Source organism: Dendrobates tinctorius, unplaced genomic scaffold (genome assembly GCF_039654945.1).
Source record: "Dendrobates tinctorius isolate UK_male_01 unplaced genomic scaffold, ASM3965494v1 ptg000384l, whole genome shotgun sequence".
Taxonomy (NCBI): Eukaryota; Metazoa; Chordata; class Amphibia; order Anura; family Dendrobatidae; genus Dendrobates; species Dendrobates tinctorius.
This window is the reverse complement of record NW_027362050.1, coordinates 2279542-2301390: the sequence shown is the minus strand read 5'-3', so window position 1 is coordinate 2301390 and position 21849 is coordinate 2279542. Positions and strand designations below refer to the sequence as shown.

At 42.8% G+C, this 21849-nt stretch overlaps 1 pseudogene; it reads left to right on the top strand.

Annotated features, from left to right (window-relative positions):
• Nucleotides 1–539: 539 nt before the first annotated feature.
• LOC141076028 (speriolin-like) lies at nucleotides 540–12692 on the top strand (annotated as a pseudogene).
• Nucleotides 12693–21849: the final 9157 nt, after the last annotated feature.

The window sequence follows — 21849 nt, the reverse complement described above, 5'->3', positions numbered from 1 at the left end:
CTGAGGGAAAGTGACGGATTTCGTATAGTTTAAGGATCTCTGGGAATCGTCTGTATCTGAATAAAGGTAAGAACATTTAATAATTTTCATTATATTCGGTAACCTTGTTAATCCAGAATGAATGTTATTCTTGGAATTGAATGGGAACTGTGATTGTAGACGTTTCCAATTGGGGTTTGTGAGGCTCCTGTAAGTTGGAAGTTTACATGCAATTGGAGTTATAAGAACTCCTGTAAGTTGCTAAGCTCCATAGGAATGGGGTTTTGTTGTTCTTGTAAAATATTCCGAAGAATAATAGTAATCTTTATTTTTTATTTTTATTTTTGAATGGGATGAATGTTATTTTAGGAATTGAATAGGGAACTGGTAGACTTTTCCAGTTGGGGTTTGTGAGAGGCTCCTGTAAGTTGGAGGTTTACATGCAATTGGAGTTATAATAACTCCTGTAAGTTGCGAAGCTCCATAGATTTGGGGTTTGTTTGTTCTTTTAAGATATTCCTCTGAATAACAATAATCTTTATTTTTTTATTTTTATTTTTGAATGGGTACAAAGCCAGTGTGAGAAGGCTACTGTGGAATAAAAAACTCAGTGTGCACGTTAAATTGATCTAGATGGGAGAATCGAGGGAGAATCTCGTCGGATTAAGGAATCCGCTGGATGAACCTAAAATAGAACCCAGTATAAGATGAATTTTTGCCGGTATTCTGTTTTGTCTTCTGTACTTTGTTGAATGTTGTTTTCTGTTAAGTGTGCTGTTTTGTCTGTCTTATAAAATTACATAGAACTAAAACGCCATAAATATGTTTTATGTTAACATGAGACTCCTTGAATGTTATCTTGAGTGAATGTAAATGAGGGAGTCCAGTAGGCGTGGTCAACAGTCATCTGTGGACTGGAGACAAATCATAGGTTATTACAGTGGTATAAATCACCTAGGTACACGTCACCTGATCCCCATAGAGAATATTCTATGTTGTTTTGTTATGTGTTTTTCTTTTAATAACACAGAGTGACTGAACCCTCCTCGTTTAAAAAGTGGACACAAACTCAGATTAAGATCTTATAATGATCACTGAGGAGAGTCTGTGCCTGTGGTGCTCTGAATACCTGATATTAAGAACGGGAACGTCTCTGTATATAAAGAGGCGGTGTCATTGGACTTTATCTCAGCACTTCAGGAATAGGAGTACGAGGGAACTTTAATAATCTCTTGTCTTATATGTCACTGTGTATGTGTGTATGTCCAGTCCCTAACTGTGCAAGCTGTTGTACATTGTCAAATGTCCTTGTGAGTATATGTATCTGTCATATCAGTGTCCATAGCCCTTGGGGACTTTCATGTTTGTTACACTGTGGTGTCACACTCGCCCCTTACAGGCCTTCATTGGACGGATGTGGCAAGATATAGAGATACAAGCTGGTAAATACCTCGGACATAGTGTAATCAGTGAGGATTATTTAGATCCTGGATATTAGTAGCAGCAATTGAATTGTTGCTATTGGGTTTTTATCTTCTTGTTGACATATGAATTCCACTGATATTTGTCAAACTTCTTATAAGTGGGTAAAAATCCATTGTGCTCCAGGGTTTATATTGCATATAGTCCTTATTTTGTTGTTTGTCTTTTTCTTGTGTATAAGAATTTTACGTAACATCCTTACAGGATGTAGGCCCACAGATATATAGATCTTGTCCTCATTGTAAGGCAGGATTGTTATTGACCATTTCATCTGATGGCTGGAAAGTTATTAAGATTGTACCAAGAAGGTATCCCTGGAATGAGACTGGATATGGTCCTTTCTCATCAGGTACCCAGAGAGAACAGTCTTCAGATCAGATGTGCAATGTGTCCTTATTGGTAACTTATAGGCCTAACTCTTACTTATTATAACAAATAGAGAGTAAAATTTCTATATCGCTGACTTTGTCTTTTTACTTTTGACAAACTAGGAGTAGGCACCACCCAGAGCAAATAGTCCTGAGGTGGGAGATAAGCTGTGATCATGAGGATTGTTGTGGAATGTGTTTGTGGTTTTGAGATAAGAAGGGGCCATTAGGAGACCCTGAATGTGTCCCCGGACAGATGGGTTGTATTTTATGATAAACTTAGTTTCATAAAATGTGAAAATTTGGTACAAGAAAGGTGTAATGAGAGGAAATATTTAATTTGGCTAAAGTAGAAATACATTTATAAAAAACACTGTATTTCCAGAAGTAACCTTCCTTGTGGGAAGCCATGAGGTCACTTTTTTTGTTGATTCAGGAGCCACTAGAACCTTAGTACATCCAGAAGAGATACCAACTATTGGACTGTCTGCTGCCTGCATAGTGGTAAAACGAGCAAGTGGTAAGTAAGACACAGAGAACCATTGTCTACGCCTGTGGAGACACCGGGCCCTCAGCACAGGTAAAAGTGCAATTACACAAATTATAATATCAACTGTGTGGAAGGGATATGATCCAAGCCCTGAGCCTGGGAATAATGCCTACTGCTAGGTGAAATCCATGGCTGAGTCAATGGTGCTCCAGGGGTATGGAGAATCTAGATATAATTACAGTCTAGAGCTAATAACTGCAGGACCATCCTCAGTTACTGAGTCCTTCATCAAGGAAGCAATAGATAAAGGTATACAACTGTACATACACCAGAAGAACTACACAGCACCATGTACTACAGGTATTTCAGGGGTCCTGATGTAAAATATGTGAATTTCCATGCTCTAGATTGTTCTTTGCACACCATATACTGGAATAATAAAGGGAACTGTGCCGTCAGTTGTAAACTGTCAGAACAAATTAAATTGTTGTTTTTGATTTTTAGAGGCACCATGCCACATGTTTCCCTCTCCAGATGTAAAGGTAGATTATGGAGATTACTTGGTGATTTTGTTGAAGAGTGTAAGGAAAGTAACAATGGGAGAATTTGGATGATGGCTTATTTTGAAATGCCAGGCTGCAGGCATATTCACAAGTACTGAAGTGGAACACCATTTCTAAACCCAGTGTCCACCTGCAGCGAGGCAGGGGAGCGAGTGAGAAATGCTGATCCTTTCCTAGAATTAGAGGAAGAATTGGCCACATACCCAGAATCTTTGTGGTCCTCATGACCTGCAGATGTGGGATTGATAAAAGGGGTGATTATACCCTGTCCAGCTCACCTTGTAACACAACCTTGTTTCCAGTAGGGAGGGCGCCCCCATCTGTAAACGAGGCTGTGATTCCAAGAGCCCCCACAGTGCCAGACCCCCATACTCTGCTGAATGACTGGAGGCCGGAACATAAGGTCTTTACAGTGATCTCAGTAATGTCTTCTTCAGCATCCTGGTACATCCAGATAGCCAGGTTTGGTTTGTATTCACATATAAGGGGAGCAGGTATACATTCACCAGGATCCCACAAGGGTACTGTGAATCACCTACTATTGTTTTCCAGGTAAAATCGGCTAACCTAGCTCAATGTGAGTCACCAGAAGGTAGCCAGATGCTCTTATGTGTGGATGACATGCTATTGGCATTTAAAGGAAAAAAAAAAAAATTGGTAACAAAAGGGGTTATTTTTAAAGATAACCTATATGTATAAACTGTCCAGTGACCTCCTAAGATATGTCACAGTATTGAGCCATGGCATAAGCTATGTCTCAACAGGAGGGAGGGCAGAGGTCATATCTTACGTATTTATGATGTATGGCTTTACTAACTATTAAAATTTTTTGTTTAATCTGCATTACTTGTGCAAAAAATAATTCCTAAGGGAATCTGAGACCAGAGAGAGGACAATGTCCCCACCCTGAATACTTATTCCAACACATTTGTATGGATTTTATTGAACAAGTGTGAGGGAAAAAGTCCGGCCTTGTTATTATGGATGCTTTCAGCAGGTGGATTGAAGCTGTCCACCCTGATGCATTAATGGTACCGAAGGCCCTTCTAAAGGAAATCATACCCAGATTTGGGGTTCCAGAAAATATATAGTAAACTAAGTAATGTTGTTATTACCTAAAAACATTGTCAATTGAGTTGGGAAACCGCTGTGCCTGTCATCCTCAGTCAGCCGGACTGGTTGGGAGACACAGTGGGAGCTTGAAAAATAGGTTGACAAAGACCATGCAGGAAACAGGAAAAATTGGTTGTACTGTTTCCTATTGGTTGTACTAAATATTTATGTCACACGGACATCGGTAGTGCTGACAGCCTTTGAAGTCATATACGGGAGACCTTTTCTGTTACCTCAGCTAAAACCCTTTAGAAGGATAGATGAGGAAGGTGATTGTACATTAGCAGAATTATGGCTAAGATATTAACTTACAAAGAAGTTTCTACACGTAGTTTTGTTCCAGGAAACCCACTAACAAAACCTGAGATCGTGAAACCTGAAGACTGGGTCCTTGTGAAGGTGATAAAGAAGAGACACCAGCACCATCCTAAGTGGGCAGGTCCTTACAAGTCCTGTGGACTTCTCCTACTGCGGTCAAGATTGCTGAGCGCAGCTCCTGGATCAATCTCTCATACTGTAAACTTGTCAGACTGGTAGGGACAGAGTAGGATCTGACTTGCTTGTCAAAGTCCAGCTACAAAGGGAGGTTTTCCACAAGGGAAAGCTTGTCTCAAACTGGTGAAGTCTCCCATTCATCCCCCTACCCGGACAAGACGGTCAGATCTAGGATGTGTACATCAGGGTTAGTCACAGGTATATTCTTCGTGACCATAGTGATGGGAGATTGGAGGGTAATGGACCCAGCAGGAGAGGAAAGTCCAGCTACAAAGGGAGGTTTTCCACAAGGGAAAGCTTGTCTCAAACTGGTGAAGTCTCCCATTCATCCCCCTACCCGGACAAGACGGTCAGATCTAGGATGTGTACATCAGGGTTAGTCACAGGTATATTCTTCGTGACCATAGTGATGGGAGATTGGAGGGTAATGGACCCAGCAGGAGAGGAAAGTCCAGCTACAAAGTGAGGTTTTCCACAAGGGAAAGCTTGTCTCAAACTGGTGAAGTCTCCCATTCATCCCCCTACCTGGACAAGACGGTCAGAGCTAGGATGTGTACATCACATGTGTATTCTTCGTGACCATAGTGATGGGAGATTGGAGGGGTAATAGACCCAGCAGGAGAGGAAAGTCCAGGGTGGTAGAATGGTTTCAGATTTAGGACTTTAAATCTTACTTTTGAATTTGGGCAGGAGGCCGCCATGTTAGTGAATTTCTGTCTGTTGTATGAATGATGCAGAGACAGGGAACAAGCTGTGAAACTAGCTGAGTCTGATAAGTATATTTGTGTTGTGAGCTCTAATAGCAGAGGGGATGAATGTGTGTGACTGGAGTAAAGCAGCATGGACAATTGTAGTCCGAGACTATAGGTATAAGCTTTATGGCTACATAGATTTAAAACCTGATTCTCCATTAGGAAAAAGGAGATCCCCTTACACAAATTAGAATAATTGTAATCAGCTACTGAGAACTTTTAAAAAACCCTAAGATGAGGGATCAAAGTTTATAGGAGCTGATATGTCAGGATCAGACCCAATAGGATATTTCTACATAGAAGTTCAGAATAATAGCATACATAGACCCAAGGAAGGTATGCCAGAGAGAACCATAACAGAGTCCATAGGGTTCATAGTTGGATTGTCTAACCTCACTTATGAAGAGAAACTATCTCTAGAGAGAGGCTGTGAGAAGAAAGAATGGTTAGAATGGCTTAACTACATTGCAGAAAGCTTAAAAAATTAAGTTATATAGTAAAACTTATGTCTCCTCAGAAAGTGAAGGAAAATATAAAATGTTATCATTTTTATATCCTCCACTAGAGAAACCGGATATCCCACTACAGGTGATTGCTAATCCTGGTCACTATACTTGTTTTAGTCTTTCAGGGCATGGGCACGACTTCGGAGAGCTCCAAGGCGACTCTTGTAGGGAATGGATCATTGTCTCCCACAGGGCCAAGTACTCAGCCATATGGTCAGACCACACTACCCTGAGAGCGGATGTATAGTGGTTATGCGGTGATAAAAGCATAAGAGCCAGACTACCACATGGTTCCCGAGGGGATTGTGCGGTGGTCCAGCTAATCATGCCGTTCCACCTGTTGTCAACAGGGATATGGCCAAAGGTACGTAGTGGAAGAGACAGAAGCGTGAAACTCTGCAAGGATCCTTCCATTCTAGTATCTACAGAGATGACATTGGAGTTCCCAGGGGAGTGACCAACGAGTACAAGGCTAGGATCCAGGTAGCAGCCGGGTGGGAATCCATAATTTGGTGGGTGATTATAAAAATAAATGTAGACTGGATAAACTACTTATACTATAACCAGCAGAGAATTGTTAATTATACCCGAGATGCAGTTAAAGGGACAGCTGAGCAATTAGGACCAACTCCTCTCATGGCTTGGTAGAATAGGATGGCATTAGACAAGTTAGTAGCAGAAAAGGGAGGTATATATAAAATGTTTGGAGGATTTTGTTGCACACTTTATCCTTAATATGGGCTGACTGCCCTGCCTAATGAATTAGCAGAGAACTCTGGATATGACGACATATTCACTTCCTGGACTGAAGGATGGTTTGGGAAATGGTCCGGAGTATTCACTTCTGCGCTGACATCTCTTACCATCGTGGCCGGAGTGCTGATTGTTTGTGGATGCGGTGCTATTCTATGCATTAGAGGACTTGTTCAAAGACTGATTGACTCTGCCATAACAAAAACTATGCATCAAGGAATGGAGACCTCGGAATCCAACGAAAGAATGAAAATTTTGGGACTTAATGATAAATATACTGAACACATTACTCTCCCTCTAGATTATATGAAGATCTTCTGTGAAATCTGACAAAAAGAAATCTGTTTCCAATGTGTACAGATAAATGATTTTATTACAAGATGAGGGAATGTTATAATAATTATAATAAAGTCCTTTTATGTGCGTGTATATATATATATACATATGTGTATGTGTGTGAGTAGATATATATACACAGTATATACACATGATTGCATAAGCCATTTAATTTGCCTAGACTTCGAAACTCTTTTTAGCTTATGTATATATGGGTGTTACCTTTGGGTGTTACTTTTTGTGAACGTTAGCTGGTTTTCCTTGTCTTGCGTTACTTCTCTGGTAGCGCAGATAAGGATAGCTAACAGCTAAGCAAATTGTATGTGCTATTTCTGCAAACGCAATATGTTTCAACACCCTTTCGGCTTTGCTATTTAAACTCTTAAGAATATGTATTGAGTTAGACAGGGGACGGCCCACACCTGGTGTGGCCGTCATTCTCTCTCCATGCCGGCATGTCCAATAAAGAAACATCTTACTTATTCAGGTCTGGACGATTTCTAATTGGAAGACAAAAATCCCTGACACCACTATGTCCGCTAGGGGGCGCTGTGTGGCGGTTCCAAGGGAGAGGATGAGTGGCAGAATCCTGAAGGATGGTTGTGTATCTCAAAGGGGGTGGCTTTGAGATGGAGACTTAGTTATGCGTATTGATCAGCAATGGTATTGCTGAGGTGTTATTTCAAGGTATAAGGGAGAAGTCTCTAGGTAACTCGGGAGTTAGGCGGGCCGGTTACCTACAAACCCACCCAGGGGTGTGTCTGAAAACGCCTGTAGAAAAAGACTATGTGAGGGTGTGAAGGACCTGTGATGAGGTCATAGTCACGTGACCCTGTGGGTGTGGCTATAGACCATATAATGTGGCCAGGGTAGGTCACATGGGGGTGAATGCTGGGACCTGGTTGGTCCAGTGTGGAAGGTCCTGCAGAGATGGAGCTTCCTCCCAGACAGCACGTGTGAAGTGGCTGGGAGCAATGGCGATGTGTGCCTGAGAGTTCCCTGGAGGGAACGAACGTGTGCGGACTGCTGAAGCCGCATGAGGAACCCTGACTTGGGTGAGACAGTTGTGAAGCTAAGTGAGTCTGCGTACTGGACATTGATAATAAGAGTGAAGCATTATAATGGACGCTATGCTGGTAATGCTATTAAGTGAACTTTCTGTTGCTGCTGAGGTTTATGAGGCATGAATAAACCGCAAGGACTGTATGATTTGATGGAAAATACGTACTGGAACTGGTTTTTGTTCGCTGCAAGTGAGAATCCCCTAAGTAAATGACAGCGCTACCTCACATTCCCCCACCTCATTGTAGATTGTAAGCTCTCATGAGCAGGGTCGTCTTATTTTGCTTTAATTATTGTATTATTAACGTTGTTACTTATGACTTGTGTCGAAAACTGTTAAACTGTAAAGCGCTGCGGAATATGTTGGCGCTATATAAATAAAGATTATTATTATTATTATTATTGTCATGTAAGGGCTTGTTTTTTGCCGAATCTGTTTTTCTTTTGAACAACATCACTGATTTTACCATATAGTGTGCTGGAAAACTGGAACAAAAGATCCAAATGCTGTGAAATTGCAAAAAAAAAGTGCAATTCCACAATTTTTTAATTTTTTTTAATTCTATTTATCATGTTCACTAAATGCTAAGACTGACTTCATAATATGATTCTCCAGGTCAGTACAAGTACACAGATACTAAACATACAGGTTCTTTTTTATTTAACAGGTGGAAAAAAATCCAGTTTGTAAGAAAAACTAAATGGTGCTAATTTCCGACACCCATAGTCTCCATTTTTTTGTGATCTCTGGTTAGGCGAGGGCCTATTTTTTGCATGCTGAGCTGACATTTTTAATGATACCATGTTGTGGTAGATATGATGTTTTAGTCGCCTGTTATTACATTTTATTGTAATGTCGCAGAGGCTAAAAAAACGTAATTTTGTGGGTTTGATTTTTTTTTTTTCTCGTTACACTGCTTACAAATCGGATTAATTTATTTCATATTTTGATAGATGGGACATTTCTGAACTAGTAATAGGAATAGTCCCCTTAGGAGATTTGAAGCTGTGATCATCCAATCGCCTTTGCTACATATAGCAGGGCTTCAATTTCTTGACTATTATCTGAGAATGCTATACTACGCAAACTCTTGGGACTTAGGCAGGAGAATGTGGAGCTTCAAATTACTTTAAAAGACTATGATAAAACAGCTCAAGCCGTGATCCCTCCGGGACAAAATAAGAACCACCATAAGGGTAAGACTGGATTTACACAGAGCGGATCTTTCCCAAATTATGGTAAGCTGATATTAGACCTTTCTTAAAGTGATGAATATAATTTGGGTAAATAATATCTACACTATAGATTGTTGACCTAACTTTTTACAATTGTAAGGGAGACCTTTAAAAATGAGTTTATGCTTTCTACTGGTGGTATGACACATTTTTTCTCTTTTGTATATTCTAGACAAAAGTGACAAGACACATCAAGAAGAATTGGAATGCAAATTTTATTTTTTACAAGTGTATTTTGCATTTGGTTTGGTACTAGTAACCTTTCTTACGTTGTTGGGAGGCAGCAATCAGAAAGGCATGGAGAAATAAAAAAAGCTATAGGCTTCATAATGTAGACTTTCATATGGAACCTCGGGTAGATCTTAAAGTCAGGGTTTATGCCTAAGCAGGTACGGACTGGAGCTGAAATTCAGCCCTGGCATTTAAAATCACACAGGCCCATGCTGTCCCCGTCCCCAAGCACCAGATGGGATCTATTACTAATATATTACTAATATTACCCTGCATGGAGGAAAGGAAGATTTACTAAAAGACCAATATTTCTAATGATACCTCCGTCACAACTCTTAACAGTATGGGTGTCTTGAGAACACTGATTCTGTTAACAACATAGCAGACAAGGTGGCTCACAACCAGACAGGCCCTTCTTGCATTTGCCAGAATTGCCAGATGGCCAGTCCGGCCCTGTGCCTAAGTAACTGTAACATTGTGCCCACCTTATATCTACCACCAATGGAGTCTTATTTAGTGGCAGAGGAACCTATAGTTGGTAGCTAATGAGTAAGTTGTAGATATAGTACTGTACATGAGGAACCAAGTGAGTAAATCTTCTTTTGAGGCCAGTTGAGAATGTTGTACTCATTTTTTGTGTGTAAGATTTGGGGATTGATGTATAATAACCTGGAATGTGAAAATCTAAATCTATTCCATTTTTATGATTATTCCAGTCAGCAACATAAGAAAACCAAAGATGGACTCCTACCCTTCTGTAGGTGAGTGGTATTGTTACACTCTGTCATGGTCCATCTGCATGAACATCTCTCTATGTAGTCTTCTACCACATCTCCTCCTCCTTATATTTATATAATTGGCCAGGAACAGTTGGTCTTCAAGAGGCAATGTTCTCAAGGTGCCCAGAAGTCCAGTGGTGACAGAAGGCACCATGGCTGCAGAGATCTCAGTGTTTGCGATGGGCCAGAAATATTTTCTCCATTATGGTCAATGACCTCCTATAGATTATTAATTCCTGCCCTCCAGTTATCCACCAATGCCAGATCAAATTGCCCTTAATTCTCTCACTTTTACATGTGTGATTTTAAAATATTGAACTTTTGCAGATTCTGAACAGATGAAGTGTCAGCGCATTGTTGGCGAGATCGCGTTTCAGCTAGACCGCCGGATACTGAGTGCCATCTTCCTGGAACAACAACGATTTTACGGATACTGTGTTTCTGATATAGAAAAAAAGATTTTACAGGTAGATAAGATAAAACAATGCCATTTTTATTGTAGAAGTGATAAAACTAGAGGAGGTTGGCCAATTTTTGAGTCGTAGTCAGCTTGGAGTGAGTTGTAGACACACTGCATTCTCATTAGATATCTCTGTTCTTCAAATAAAATGGATTTCTTCAATGTAATCAAAGGGTTTGCCCAGGAATTTATGAATATGTGCTGAAAATATAGTTGCAAAAAAAAATAAAATAAACTCATCTATTAATTCTATTCTATTCCAATGTCACCACTCCGGTGATCCATATCAGTGATGACACGCCGTACATGCAAACGTGACCACTGCAGCCAAGCAATGGCCTCAAATTTGATGCATGACACGAGACTGCTCGGATTAGTAAAATGACTGCTGTGCCCAACTTCACACGCTTCATCACTGCAGGACAAGTGAAATAATAATGTTGCCAACTCATCAGTGGTGCTGTGCAAGGGAATCATCAGTTGAGTTGAGTATACTTTTTTTTTTTTTAAAGGCATTAGCTAAGTTGTTAGGAATGTGTCTGTAAACGTTTTACAGTTTCCAGTAACAATTAGCAGAATTGTGAATGCAGCTCTGGAGGACAATGGATACAAATTTCAAAAACTGACCGTCACATCCAAGCATAAGCATAGTGTGAACAGGTGCTTAACCTAGAGTCACCAACTCATATACGTTCAAGCAAAAAAGGAAGCACACTGTAGCGCCAAACCATGCAAACATGAAAAATGAATAAAGAATTGCATTACTGCATTAGAAGTATGAAAAATTGAGAAAGTTTAGCGCATAAAATGGCCAAGTTATGTGTACCTGGAAGCCACGTTAAGGCATTTATTGTTTTCCAGGTCCCTATTCTATGCCAATCCTCACTAAGAATGTAGTCTCCGACTGAATGGGAACCTATGAAAAATCCTCTGTTAGGACTTCTAATGCAGTAATGCTATTCATTATTCATTTTTCATGTTTGCATGGTTTGGCGCTACAGTGTGCTTCCTTTTTTGCTTGAATATATATGAGTTGGTGACTCTAGGTTAAGCACCTGTTCACACTATGCTTATGCTTGGATGTGACGGTCAGTTTTTGAAATTTGTATTCATTTACCTTCTGACTGAGCACTCCACCTGTTAGCTGCAGGCGTTTTTAATCAAACCAGGGCCATTTCCCCTCCACAGAGAACTTCAGTCCTAACAGAGGATTTTTCATAGGCTCCCATTCAGATGGAGACTACAGTCTTAGTGAGGATTGGCATAGAATAGGGACCTGGAAAATGAGAAATCCCTTAACGTGGCTTCCAGGTACACTTAACTTGGCCATTTTATGCGCTAAACGTTCTCAATTTTTCATACTTATAATGCAGTATTGCAATTCATTATTCATTTTTCATATTTGCATGGTTTGGCACTACAGTGTGCTTCCTTTTTTGCCTGGAGGACAATGCAGGCTGCGACCCAGAATTAGTGTAAGGTGTAATGTATTTACCCAGTTACTGAATTGTTTATGTCGAATATATAAAGTTTAACATGGTGTCCAAAGATGGCCAAGTTTGGTCTCGTTATTGTGCATTACCAAGAGGAGTTCAGGATCGTAAATTTGGATTTAAAATATATTTAATGATTGCAGGTGACCACAAATCCACAGACCGGCAAAGTAAATGAAAAATTAAGGTCTGATTTGCACCTGCGCTACCATCACATAATGGAACAGTTGCAGAAGTTGGGCTATATCCCCCGAAGTTCACCGCTACTTTACAGAACACCGGGTCAACACCTTTGGGATCATAAAGGAAGGAACCATTGCAACTGAAGAAATTTCCTCCATTAATGACCCACAATACCTGGGGAACATGATAACGGAGTACATGCCATGTAATGGCGTGAAGGACATCCTCGTCATCCTCAAATGTCTGGCACATTTGGCCAAAGAAAATGGAAAATCCCTGTTAGTCCGTTAACTATGGGGTTGCCATGACCAAATTACAAGTAGTCTTTCCTGTCTGCCATCCGGTGAACTTCAAATTCAGTCTTTCGTCATGACTCACGACTCAAACTTCCAAATTAAAGGTTCAAATGAATGACTTGAATTCTTCTTTCTTTCTTTCTTTCTTTCTTTCTTTCTTTCTTTCTTTCTTTCTTTCTTTCTTTCTTTCTTTCTTTCTACTATTTTACTTTTGTTGTCAACTTGCCTATGTGGTCATGAAATCCAATCCTTCATTAGTGTACGTTCCCACGATCAGTGTCTGTTTAGACTTTCATGCAGCTGAATTTCCACATGAATCTCGCACCTCAGCTCACTTGCATTTTTGATATGTAGATTATTGCATCTTTGATATGTAGATTAATGAAACATCTCTCGGATATCTGTTTATATCTTTGCATATGTAGTGACATCAATGCCCATCATTGTCGCCGGGTCTCACTGAGCACAGCGAAACCCAGCGGCTCTGATGAGCATTGTAGGTATTACCAGGCACCTGTGACTATACTGCTATTCACAGTCTCCAGAGCTAGATTCAAGTAATGTAGAAGTAATTTTTTTTGTGTGTGTTTTTATTTTTTATTACTGGGTTAGTAATGGGAGTGTCTGGTAGACACATCTCCATTACTAACCCCAGGGCTTCATGGCATCAACCCCAAGTATCATTACCCGAAATGCCACCACACCAGGGCAATCGGGATGCATCGAAATTTGCGCATCTCATGTATTGCGCCAATTTCTGGGCAACTGTGGGCTGGTAATTTTAAGCTGGCAAAAGCCCAATAACCATGGACCTTCCCAGCCTGGTAACAACAGCCCTCAGCTGTCTGCTTTTCCTTGGCTGTTTATCAAAATAGGGTGGACCCACCTAATTTCTTTTTAGTTCTTTATTTATTAGATAAAACAAGGCTAAAAACACCTGCATAAATGCACTTACAATGCATGTGCTCTTTTTAACTGTGGATTTACTGCATTTAATGCAAGTTTATGGGGACATTTTGCACAGAAGACTAAGTGACGCCCCCGAGGGGCCGTGGGATACTTGGTACCGGGCCGTTAACTTCAATGGGAGATGTCACAGTGGCGGTGACCCGGTCCGTGGCCCCAGGCGGTCATGAAAAAGGGGTAGAATTGGATGGGGATAAAGTTTATGTAGTGTCACGTGGACCCGTCCTGTGAGACACGGCTCGCAGGCCTGTAACTAAAACAACAGGACGTGGCGCATGAAACTGTCCTGTGTGACACGGCTCTCAGGCCGGTAACTAAAACAACAAGACAATGGGTAGGGAAACAGTTACAACGGTGGGCCCTGCGATAGGGAAAGGGGACGTGGAGACCTCCTGCGCTCCCCTGAGTCAGTGTCCCTAACGCTCCTAACGTTCCCTATGCCGGTTCCGCACCGGGCGCCGATCACGAACCTGTCGCCTTAGCACACCCTACACCTATCCCTTACTAGGGAGCTGGGTGGGGCAGGCACTGGCCCCACTGCTGCACTAATACACACTAAGGAAAAACACAAACAGGGAAACACCACTTAGCTTTACTCTGTTGCACTTGCTCCTGGCAACAGAGTCCACCACCAGCATGCAGCTCTCCTCCTGAATCGCTGCCACCAAGCTCTGTCAGAGCTAAGGAAATCCCCTATGACTCCTTTCACACCAGGCTCTGTCAGAGCTGCTCTCCAGCTCCTTCCTCCACCAAGGATGGTTGAAATGAACACTATCACCAACACTGATTGAAACACCTGTGACTCTATTATAGCAGAGCCAGCAATCACACCTGCATTATAATCATTGGCACTTAACTAACAAAACTAGAGTGCAATAACGCTCACCACCACCAGGGGGAAAACTTAGAACAAACGACACACAGTGCAATAATCCTAATGGCCACCGGGGGGCAAAAACACCTTAACCACAGCTTAGGGAAAAAAAAGGTTACCTGTGCTTTATATCAGTCCTGATCCAGCATGGATCATGACAGTAGTGATACGTGACCCCAGTTGGAGTGTTCGACTGTAGTATAGCTGGCACTGCAGATGATCCCTGGGGGAGTAGATGGTGATGGCAGTGCAGATGTTAAATCCTCTCCAACCAGGGCAGACCCCCAGAGATTGTGATGGAAGTAGAAGGCACGGAGTAATCAGGCAGGAGACAAGGAAAGTCACTTTATCATTTACTGTAGTTCAGATGCAATTCAGAGGAGATATTACAACTCTCAACAGGTTACAGTCTGCTGTGGAGAATGGGATTTATCCTTTCTCTCTGCGGCTGTGACTCAGTGTATGCTTCCTGCTGTTCTAATCCCTTCTGGGACCAAGGCATCCCAGAGTCTAAAAGTTCCGATATAGCCTCTTCTCACTGTGTATTTCTCCTTTGGCAGCTTGCAGCTTGGATCCTTTTGTGAAGAAGCTCAAGTTCCCATTTACACTATCCTTCACTGATCCTAGGATGTTGCAGTCTTTCCGGGGAGAAAACACGATGCTGTTGGTTGTATAATCCCACACAGTCTCTCAGCTTACCACCCTGCTCTGAAAACATGGATGGTCTAGGGGCTGACACCCTGATGCTTATTATTAGCTGTACTCCTGGACGAGCACATGTCTTAACATGGCTTCCCAGAGACTCTTTCCTCGTTCTTCTTCACACTGAAAACAACAACTCGACCCCTCCCCTCCCAGTTAGGGTATGTCTGCAAAGCTCTAAGCTTCAGACAAGTGAGGGAGTGAGGTGAATTGTGTGTGTGTTGTGGTCTCTAGCAGAGAAAGCATAACTTATATTGCTCACAAAACAGTACATATTTAACCCTTTTGTGGCGATAAAGACGCAGGACTCCACATTTCCCCCTAGTTAAAAGTAGCACGTCCTCGGGCTACACAATGAGCATAAGCATATGACAAAATGACATAACAGTTAACCTGAGTATAAGTAAACAGTCCCAGTAACTGAGTTGAGTCGTGGATTACAGCCCAAAACCACTTCTGATTGTTTGGATCGTCCCTGAGTGCAGCTGTAGGGCACACAGACCATAATAGAAAATTCACTGCACTGGCTGTTTTAGATGGCTTCCTGCCAAGGCACGATGAACAGTTTTTCTATTCAAGTTTAAGAGTCTTTTACAAGAGTTCTTGTAGTAGAAAAAGGCATATCAATTACTGAAATCTTACATTAGTCCATGTGGGCACAATTTCTTTAACATTTTTAGTAACGTTACCTAAGGCAAAGTTCAATGTAAGTACAACTCAAAACTAAATTATTAATCTTAGACTATTTTACAAATCATTTCCGTAAATCATTTCTATAGCGAGAAGGGGTTTGGCCCTGTGTGCTACACTGTGATCTGCGCAAGATAGGAATACTAGACGACTTCCTATGACTTTTTGAACCTACCATGGGTACAACAGGTTCACTGCTGACTGTGGGCAAGTTTTCTGATTCTTCCTCATGCACAGTGTTAGCGGTTGGCATTAGCGATTCGTCGCTTCCAGAACAATTTGGGGTCTCTGGTAAAGACCTTTGTGGGAACACCATCACTGGAACTACCACTGCATTGTTAACTTGTAGCCATGAACTAGGGAATTTACCTAGAATAGTGCGAATCTTGGTGTCAGTCGTTTCTTTTAGCTGAGAGTCTTCCTTAGTTTCAACTCTTTCACCCAATTGTGCTGGACATACTTTCAGATTGTCTCTGGATACGGTGGTACACGTTTTTCCGCCGTCTTTGGAGATAGTACACACTTTGCTGTTGTCAGAGCTAGGTGGTTGAATAGTGTAAGGCTGAGCCTCCCTTTGGTCATCTAACTTGTGGTTTCTTCTCTTTTTCTTCAGCACTTGTTCACCTGTTGGTAAAGGGGTTGTCACAGCATGTCTATTAAAGTTCCTTTCCTGTTTTTGCCTAGCTTGTGCAAGACTTTCCTCTACACATTGTTGAACTTTTTGATACTGTAGTAGTCTTTCTGTATTCCAATCCATGTCCAGTTGGCTGGATATGGTTTCAGGAGTTAGGACTCCCATTTCCAGGTCGATGGGGAGTTTACCTGGCCGTGCACGCATCAAGTAAGCTGGGGCATATCCTGTTTGTGACGCCAAAAATGACGCTCCCGAGGGGCCATGGGATACTCAGTACCGAGCCCGTTAACTTCAATGGGAGATGTCACAGTGGCGGTGACCCTATTTGTGGCCCCAGGCAGTCATGTAAAAGGGGTAGAATTGGATGGGGATAAAGTTTATGTAGTGATTCATGATGCCAGTTGGAGTGTTCGACTGTTGTATAGCCGGCACTGCAGATGATCCCTGGGGGAGTAGATGGTGATGGCAGTGCAGATGTTAAATCCTCTCCAACCAGGGCAGACCCCCAGAGATTGTGATGGAAGTAGAAGGCACGGAGTAATCAGGCAGGAGACAAGGAAAGTCACTTTATCATTTACTGTAGTTCAGATGCAGTTCAGAGGAGATATTACAACTCTCAACAGGTTACAGTCTGCTGTGGAGATTGGGAGTTATCCTTTCTCTCTGCGGCTGTGACTCAGTGTATGCTTCCTGCTGTTCTAATCTCTTATGGGACCAAGGCTTCCCAGAGTCTAAAACTTCCAATATAGCCTCTACTCACTGTGTATTTCTCCTTTGGCAACTTGCAGCTTGGATCCTTTTGTGAAACAGCTCGAGTTCCCACTTGCACTATCCTTCACTGATCCCAGGATGTTGCAGTCTTTCCGAGGAGAAAACACGATGCTGTTGGTTGTATAATCCCACACAGTCTCTCAGCTTACCACCCTGCTCTGAAAGCATGGATGGTCTAGGGGCTGACACCCTGATGCTTATTATTAGCTGGACTCCTGAACGAGCACATGTCTTAACATGGCTTCCCAGAGACTCTTTCCTCGTTCTTCTTCACAATGAAAACAACAAATCGGCCCCTCCCAGTTAGGGCATGTCTGCAAAGCTCTAAGCTTCAGACAAGTGAGGGAGTGAGGTGAATTGTGTGTGTGTTGTGGTCTCTAGCAGAGAAAGCATAACTCCCATTGCTCACAAAACACATACAAAACAGTACATATTTAACCCTTTTGTGGCGATAAAGACGCAGGGCGCCACACTAAGCATCTCTGCAAGAGAAATTGACATCTTGCAGCTCGGAAACCCGCACCGCAGGTGATTTCACGTAGCTTAAAAAAGAAGCACAGTGGGCATGAGATTTCTACTAATCCCATGCACTGTTCTTGTACTGTATAATGCACCGTTTTGGACTCAGCGAAATTACGCCTTGTCCAGAACACTAGCATTACTCATTGTAGGCATGCAGCCTTACAGCAGAGTGGATGAGAAGAACCTAACTATCCTTGGCAATGTAACAGGTAGGCTTCACTTCCCCCCCTTACAACGTTTGTGTTAAGGTTTCCCCATTTGCTACCCCATGTGAGGTTGCACATTATGTGATTATACGCCCCACTCTGTACTGATGATTCTTTACTATTATTTATAATTATGTAAGTTTTGGATTGTATCAGCCTTGTGCCACGGCTCTGCTGCAAGTGGCGGCTCTGCTGCAAATGGTGGTTCTGCCATTACCGGTCAGAGATTCTAGGCAATGAGAAAGTTTCCAGTAACATAAGAGGGCTGGCTTCTTATTGTGGTGCTATTGGGCCCCACTGCACTTATCCTACAATGGCAGGTTGCCATAAGACTTGCCAGTGTGATGAAGATAATAAATGAGAGACCGTAAAAGCCAATGCCATATAACCAATGTTGGAAGAAGATGATGCACAGAGCCGAAAAGATTTGCCCAGACTCCTGGAACAGTAAACACATTTCCTGGGCACTGCTGAAACTTCCAGTAAAGGATCGCTTCCATCCCTGTGCATAGCGCAGAGATGCTCCATCATCAGGCAGAAGCCAAGTGTCTAATCATACATGCAGGAGGTGGTAAATGGGATGTAACCTGCTAAAGAGAATTTGTCATATGGTTCATGATTCTCAATCCACGGGCAACATGAATCAGCTCAATAAATTCAGTTATCTTAGAAAACTTCATTCATGTCAAAGGTTTTCTTATTTTATTTGATGAGTGATCCCATTTCCTTTTGGCACCTACTATTTGGAGTTGTGCAGACCCCTTATATAGTCACTTTGGAACATTGCAGCCTTTAAGAGAAAATATCCTTACAAAGCTGGGACTATATACTGTATTTTTTGGACTATAAGACGCACTGGACCATAAGACGCACCCCAAATTTTCAGAAGGAAAATAGGGAAAAAACTGAATGCATCAAATGGGGGGTCCATCTTACAGTCCGAATTCAGCTTATGGGGGTGTGGAGGGAACGGCAGCATTGGTGGAGCGGGGGTACAGGAGATTTCGGTGGTCTGGCGATGATTTGACTCCCATCCCAGACTGGTGAGGGGCTGTTTGGAGAAAGGGGTGATGTAACTCCTTTGTAGATAACATAGAAAAAAACAGCCTTAATCATGGATGACTGTTTTACAGTCAGAAACGCATACAAGATTTATTCTATGCTGCTGGATTAAATTTAAGATTTCATTCTTTTTTTAATTGCACTGGAAAAAATTTCTATTTTGTACCTGGATTTTCGGCTAGAGGAGTTTTCTATTGGATCTATACAGCGCCAAGTCTAGCAGGAGTGTCTTTCCCCATGCCAAGCATCTCAGTCATAAAGCAGGAGTAAGCTGCACCTTCAGAGTCTTCTCTATATGGCTTAAGAACCCCTCAGGTAGTTTGGGCACAAACAGAGACACAGTCCAGTTGCAACTTAAAACATAGAACTTTACTTCTTTCTTTGCGCAGCGCATCCATATTAGATACAACATCAGCATAGGGTTCCATACAATCCACAGTCTTTTCTATCCCTGCACTCTTTCCTATGTCCTTCAGTACGTGTCCAGGTCGTACTGTCTCATCCGATACCGCAGCATCCTCCCTGTTCAGACTGTGAAGAAGAAGGGGTAGGGAGCACCACCAAGGGGCAAAAAAAACATATAAATTAGAAAATAAGCAAGAGGTGCTGCAGAATGCATAGGTAGAGACAAATGATCAAAAGGAGAAAAAAAACCTCAGCATATAGAGCGCACACCCAAGACAATGAGGTATGTGATCAATACATATCAATTTTATTAGAAGACAAAAACACACAATAAAAACATTTAAAAAAGCAAATATAGGAAAGTTATAATCACTGCTTGGTCCTTGGATTAACTCCTTGTGAACTTTGGACTGGAACAGCGCGATCCTGAAAGCCGGACTTCTCTCCTTCCTATATATGCAATTCTAGTGACCGGCTGATTGCTGCAGTTCATCGGATCCTACCCATTTGTGCTTATGGTTGTTGTGTTCCACACAACTGAACCAGGTGAGTGGATCCATATCTGTTGAAACGTTTATATCATTGGATAAGACCCTATTGTGCGCTTCTGTCTCCCCCTTATTTAAAAAAGCAAGGCACACCCCCAAATGTCCCAAACAGATCAGACAATAAACCCTAATAAACAGACATCACTAGTAAGAGATGTGTAATTAGACAAAATGTACATAATAATACATAGACCATGACCCAACAACCCTAAATCTGGGCGTCCCCAGAGGAAAAAAAAAAAGAATGACACAGCGGCTCACTAAAAAATGGTTATCAAGAGACCCAGGAGGCACTATAGGTGATGTAGACATCCACTACAGGAGTAGAGAGAGTAAGGGTACCGTTACGCATAACAATGTCCCAGCGATCCCACCAACGATCCGAAGTGGATGGGATCGCTGGGACATTGTTAGCTGATCGCTGGTGAGCTGTAAGATAGATGAGTCGCCCTCCCAGGGCCGTGGGGTACTCGGTACCAGGCCGGTGTCTGCGGGATGTGTCACAGCAGCGGTGACCCAGTTCATGGCCCTGGGCGCCCAAATCAATGGGGGAATGTAAATGGTGGAATGGAATAGTTCGTGACGCCACCTGTGGTGTTCGGCAAGTAGGATGTTAGGCCGACGCTGCATGCAGATCCTCTGGGGCTAGTGGTGGGTTGCAGCCTAGATGGTGTAGCTCCCCACAGGTGAAGCTGTAGCCCCAGGGCAGCGTGGATGCAATGAAAGAGGAGAGGTGCAGGGGGTGTGGAGAATGGTACCCAGCTATAGCGGTGCTGAATGTGTTAGCGCACAAAAGAATGGAGGACACCGGGGCTTGTAGTTCCAAAGCTTTACTCACAGTCCGTTGTACACACACACAGGTGCCTGCCTCCGAGTCGTGTCCTCTGGGTCAGAGACTCAATCAACCTCCGGGCAAGTTAGGATTCTCCCCTCCAACACTCCGCCAACATGTACCTTTCTGAACGACTCCTCTATAGCGCCTTAAAGTGTGAAGATCTCCTAGTACTGAGTTACACTGGAGTTCCTCCTGTCAGATGTTCCCAAGAACTCTACTTGTACGGCAGACAGCTGTAGCCTGCTTCAGGGACTCCCTTCTCCTGAGTCCCGGCTCTCTATCCGATTGCTGTTGTGCCCCTAGTCCTAGATGGGAGTAGTGCATTTACAGCCAACTACTCCACCAGTGTCTGCTGCAGAACCATAAGTGTCCATACAACCTCGGGGACCGGGCCCCGGCCTTGCGCTGAGAACCTATAGGAAGGGTTCCTCCTCTAACCCACGTCCTCTCTGTTCTCTCTACTCCTTCGTTCCGTACTTGTCTTTCTTTCTTATGGAAGCTTAGATTTCAGTTCTACGTCTTTCTCCTTCTTTTCCTTTCCCATGCCAGCTGGCTCAGATCACTGAGGCAGCTGCAGCACTCCTTCCTCCATCCCTTCTTCCAGGGATCCTCACTCCTGTCTGAGTGACTTCCTACCCGACTGACCTTCTGTCAGACTGACCTGTCCTCCTACACTTTCCTACTATTTTATGTATCTTAACTCCACCCACCTCCCAGCACGTCCAGTGTTCCAAGCAGAGAACCACCAAAGGTGCTCTGCTACCCTCTGAGCAAGGAGCCGCAATGTGGTTGTGCAGAAATACCCTGTTGTGTGGGGTGCGAGGGTTGGAGTGTGGAAAGGAGCTACCAGCTTACCCGGATAGTGGGGCACTACACCTTAGGAGAAGGTGCAGTACCTCTGTGGCGACTGAGCCTCAGGGGCGCCACATACACAGCCCCTCCAGCGAGCACGCAGCGAGCACGCAGCGAGCACGCTGGTTACCATCGTAAACATCGGACTTCACTTGCCGCGGGGCCCTTAGAAACCCGATGTTTACCCTAGATACCAGTGTGCACT